The following is a 5,444-nucleotide window of genomic DNA, read 5'->3' on the forward strand; positions in this document are numbered from 1 at the left end:
TTTTGACACAGTGAAATCAAACAAAAGTGAACAAGAATCACAGCTAATAAAAGGAATAAATCACAAGGCAAAAAAAACAATTCATAGACTTATAATCTGGTTCCAAGGAAGTTTTCTGTATCCACAGTGATAACTGAAAAATGAACAATTTAAATTCCTTGTCACACGAAGAATGAAACCCCTCAAGACTAAACTATGTCCTGACCACAAGGACGTGTGTCACTAAATTATATCAATGCACAAAATCACAACCCAACCATTGAGTCGATTTGAACTCAGTGACCTTACAGGGTAGAGTGGATCTGTCCCCTGTGGACTTTCATGAGTGCAAATTTTACCTGGGAAGAAAAGCTCACCTTTCTCACATCCATACAGAAAAAAAAGGGACCTGGAGATAAATAAAAGAACTGCTGGATTCTGTAATTAAGAAGATTAAAAAGGAAAAGGGAATTCTGAGTCTTCAGTGGACCTCTAATCTGGGCCTGCACTGTTCAAACAGCCACCAGGGGTGGTTGCGGGGTGCACAATATTCAAGGAAACTGGGTTGATAAGAAAAGCAGTATCTGCGGTGAGGTTTATTCATAGAAATATCTCCAAGTGGGATCCTGCACATCCCTAGGGAAAAGGTCCAGTATCAGCAGAAATTGGGAAACAAATCTCGGCAGCTACATTACAACTTAATTTCCGAGCGTCCCGATTTGCCAAGGGCTATGGAAGGCTGCTACGATTGGGAATAACTGATGGAAGTGAGTGAACTGATTCAGACCCGTGACAGCCTGCACCCCTTGGCAGGACCCCACACAGAGAAGCATTCTTGAATTCTCATCATTAACCAAGGGTGTAAGCAACCTTGCCAGGTGGAAGAGGGCTTTGGAAAAGGCATTACCTCCACCTCCCTCCAGCCAGCCCAGGATGGGGGTCACAGTCCGCAGCCCTTTTAGTTGTGTTCTCAATGCCATGGTCAGAAAGCCCTGGGCCAATCTTATAAGATCTTCTAACAATGTACTGCCCCAATCATGGTCCTGTTCCTGCTTCATGTAGTTCCAGGAGTAACGGTGATATATTGATCTACCGCCAATCAGGAATTTGAGTTTCCTTTGTTCCAAGCCTTATTTAACAAGATTCCGGAATTAAATACCCAAAAGCTATTTTGACTTGTGCTAACGGCCTCCCTCATCCATCTGACATTGTTAGGTAGCTAGCTAGCTAAGGGACTGGCAGGTTGTCCCTCCCATACCTGCAAAGGTCCCCATAAAAAGAAATCATGCATACCAATTGGACACCCAGGGGAAGACCCTACACTGAGCAGGCACAGAAACAAGCCCCTTAAACCCAAACAAATACCTTGGACACACCCACCTTTAGTACATCACAGGTGGGCCAAACTCAAGCCAATGGGGTCAACCAATACCTGCAACCACACTTCCCCAGCCAGGTGTTACAAGCAGGCTTTGGGAAAGCTGACTCTCTCTCTCTCTTGCTCTGGTCCTGTGGCAGGTTGGCGGGTGGGGGGCACAAATGCTGCCCTAGGCATGCACCTTCAGGGCCTGCTGGGGGCCCACATGTGCCTGGGCTCTTAGGCTCTTGCTCTCTGACCTCTCAGTCCCCCGGGATTCCCCAGTTCCACACCTTCGGGTGTTCTTTTCCACATGGTTTTCCATGCCCAGTGGTGAACCCCAGACCCCAGCGCAGTTTCTGTGCAGCCTGTCACTTTTTCCAGAAAGAGTGTATCCTTTTGAGAGTAAACCCTGGAACTTTTCCTGTCCTTCATAAAAACTCACTAGGATTACAAACGTGCTTTGGTGTGAATTCTTTCAGCATGGGAAGCAAAGTGAGGTATTACCCACTCCGGTAGCTTAACAATGTCTCTGTGTCTTTGTCTCTTTTAAGACTTAACACAAGTCCTCCTTACGTTATATTTGAGATTGGGGGCTTTTGCCCCCTCAAGTAGCGCACAAGCTCAGTTCTGATGGGCAGAGATCATTCAGGAAAGGACTCACAGTCAGGATCATAGTGGGCAAGACCAAGGGTGATGACTGCATGGCTGGCAGTAACGTAATAATGTGAGGAGCTTCCATTTGTTTGAAACTGCCTTCAACCAACCACGAGCAGCAGTTCTGCCTTCCCCTCCCTGCTGTCCTAACAGATCTACACTCTCCAGACACTGCCTGCCCCATTAGCGAGAAATGTAAAGTATCCTGTTAGACCTTGAATTATTACCTGCAGCAGTGTTGTTCCCCCTAGCACCCCCATAACCTGCCAGTCTGATAAGAATGTAGCTGCTTGAGTGTCCCTCCCCTTCAGATGCCCTCTACTTCCAACTCTTAACAATATTATACTTTCTCTGTCCTGGGCGCAAGACTTCTCCACGCTCTAGCCCCTCCCGAACCAGCCGTTAATAAAGGCTCTTCTCTGAAATGGCGTGTGATTAATCTCGTTTGGGTACACGAGGAAGGAGCAGCCCGGGGGTCGGGTCCTCTCAGGGTCGCGCCTCCAAACCGAAGGATGAGACCAAAGGTCAGAACGCACCCCGCGCTGGGACATTCCGAGGTGGGAGCAAGGGTCCGCGAGGACTCCGGACAGGAAAAGCGGGGCTGGGGAGTTTCCTGAGCCCGAAGTTCGAGAGCGAAGCCAGGAGTGGATGTACCCGGAAAGCTTACAGGGGCCACGAGGACCCAGTAAAAGCGGGCGGACGGGGTAAGGGCGTCTGAACGCTCGAGGGGACCCCGGAGACGGCTGTGGGTACCTGGCAGGGCCTGCAGCGCACGCCACGTGCAAACACTCACCTACCTTCCGGACGGCCCCTTCGCTGTGAGCGTGCGCTTCCGGAAAGAGGCGTTCGGCAGGAAGTTGCATCATCCAAGTGGGACGAGGCTCTCCGTCGGGAGGGGCGGGGCCAAAACGTAGTGGGTGGGACTGGGAGTGCCCTGGGGGCGGGGCCAGGAGAAGGGCGGCGTCTTGCTGTGCAGAGCTGCATGCAGTGTCTGGAGAGGTACAGGTCCTGATCGCCCTGAGCCCCACCTGGTTATGAAGATCCACTTAAACACGTGACAGCAGAAATTAAGACTTGACAGTTTAGAGAGCACACGGTCAAGGGCTACAGACAACAGCTCTCAGGAGTGAGGCGAACGGGGGAATCAGAGAGCGTTCCCACAAAGTTCCAACAGATCTGGGGAGGCCTGAAATAGGAACCGAGTGGAGTGTATTTTCTGTCAAGTTCTACCAAAAAGAAGAAAGAAAGAAACTCACTGCCATCGAATTGATGCCAACTCAGAGCAACGCTATGGAAATATGTAAAACTGCCCTGGTGAGTTTCCAAAGACTGTAACTCTTTAGGGAGTCCACAGCTCAGACTTTCTCAATAACAGTCACTAGTGGTTTGGAACTGCTGACCTTGGGGGTTAGAACCACAGCCTAAGGCTGCAGGATCACAAGATCCAAAAACTTGAGGGCCCATGGATGAGACATAAGGAGAGTTCTGCACCCATTGTTAGAACACAAGATTTTGGGAGGAGGCCCAAGTCAAAAGAGCACCTGGAAGGACTGGCAGGATTGGGCTCCTCCCCAGCCAGTGCGATGCATGAACATGCCCAAGAGAGGTCAGGGCATCGAGTACCCCCACAGCTCCTCACAGAGAAGGGAAATGCTCCTTCTGCGAGCCCCATCCGAAAAAAAAATGAGTTCTTTTTCCAAAGAATTTGCCCAAATCAAAAACACACAGGGCAACACGGCCTTATAAAGAAAGGAAAGCCTGCTTCAGCCTCTGCCCAGAGCCCTGGCCCCGTCAAATACACACGAGGTCCTGAGGTGTAGACAATTATGCCGGCCAACTAAACTTCAACAGGAGTTTTATGTTCAAAGTTAAGTGAAGAAAGGAACGAAAGGCAGAAATATCAGCATCCAGTTGGGGGCCATTCATCCAACTGCAGGTTACCCTGTTAGCTTGAGCACAGGAGTGAAAGGTGCTGCTCAGTCTGCTGTCACCACAGCACTCCCGAGGACCAGAGTGGGAACAAAAACAAATGGACCCATCAAGGAGGCAGAAGCCCCTGCACAAGAGGGGGGTTCAATGCCATTAATCAGGCACTGACTTTCAGAGGACCTGTGAGCCCACAGTCGGTGCCACCATGGGTGAGGTCTGTGGGGTGCCCGGGCTTCATTTTACCGTCCCCCAGTCATGTGTGCATGTCACCAGTCTGTGTTTCTCAAGTCTTTCCCTGTTGTCATGGCAGCACATTCCCTACATGCTAACCACCTTCTCCCACCCAGTATAGTTCCTGTTCCTCAGTACATGTCCTTCGACACCCCCAAATGGCTTTAGCTTGTTGTCTGTGCTATGCTGGAGTGAGGGGAGGGGCCAATGCCTACCAGAGTGCCAGGGTGGCTTCTAGAAGGGACAGGCAGGCTGGGAGGTTGACAGTGATGCTACTCGCCCATCTCCACCCCAGGTGCCTTATTTGGCACTTTATGTTTTTATAATAATTTGATCATTAAAAACCCCAATGAAGGAAAACACCTAGGGCTTATCAAAATGTAAAGCAAACACCAAACACCTGTCAGGGTAGCCCACTCCTAGCAAATCATCATGGGTTCAGTAGGCGCAATTGTACAATGATAATAAGTAAAGATTATGGTACAGTCATAGAGAATAAGGAGAGAGAGATTGAAATCATGGAGTCAGACACATTTCATAGTAGCATGCTCACCGCAGCCCCTCTTGGTGGTCCACGTGGAGATGGGCGACTGGTGGGCTGGAGACAGCCAGAGAGTGATTTATTGCTAATCAAGGCTTATATCTCTTTTGGCATGTGCATGCCTCCTAATTACAGGTAAAGACATACATCACAGGAAGGGGTTGTACAATCGGCAATACAGGCAATAGAAGGGGGAAAAACAATGGGCATAAGTGTAACAGGAGGGGGATAGGCTAGGGGTATACACATGATAGGAAGGGGTGGAACTAGAAGTATACATGTGACAAGAAGGGCGGACCCTAGATTCATGATGGCAGCCTAACCTTACTCACCCTTGAGTGGGCTTGACCTCCCTGGGCTCACCTTCAGGGAACAATTTACTACTATCCATATCAGAAGGGAGTAGGCACTACTTATTGTGGGAAAAACAGTGGTGTCTGCTTGCTCTGGATGGCTGATAACCCTTAGGGAGAATAACCCCTGACCTACTTCTGTTGACCTCCAAGTGTAGCAGCTAAGTTTGGCATATATTTTTGGGAGACAACTGGGGAGGAATCTTTGTTTCCCACACCACCCCAGGATCTACTCCTTGAACATTAGACAGCCGCAGAGGGATGTGTTTGCAGGGGTGGAATAGGGCCTAGATTTTCCTACCCGGTTTCACATGTCACAGAATGGGCAAAGAACATTTAGGAGGCTACTCGGGGAGCCCATTTTATCCATGATGAAGGCTGTGGAGATGGCCCTGGC

General features: G+C 49.6%; 1 protein-coding gene across 6 annotated transcripts in view; it reads right to left on the reverse strand.

Moving 5' to 3' along the window:
• Positions 1–5,444, reverse strand: part of LOC123521755 (zinc finger protein 883-like) — a 56,201-nt gene that overhangs the window by 18,532 nt on the left and 32,225 nt on the right. Inside the window, exon 1 of one of the 6 annotated variants that reach the window (XM_045290808.1) lies at positions 2,791–2,818. The exons of 4 other annotated variants lie outside the window; for them this stretch is intronic. The gene's annotated coding sequence lies outside the window, so the exon portion shown is untranslated. Of the gene's footprint in view, positions 1–2,786; positions 2,819–5,444 lie in introns of those variants that run through there. One more of the 6 variants, XM_045290807.1, reaches the window with a different exon arrangement.

This window comes from Echinops telfairi, unplaced genomic scaffold (genome assembly GCF_000313985.2).
Source record: "Echinops telfairi isolate 266 unplaced genomic scaffold, ASM31398v2 ScPeMD7_56;HRSCAF=191, whole genome shotgun sequence".
Lineage (NCBI taxonomy): Eukaryota > Metazoa > Chordata > Mammalia > Afrosoricida > Tenrecidae > Echinops > Echinops telfairi.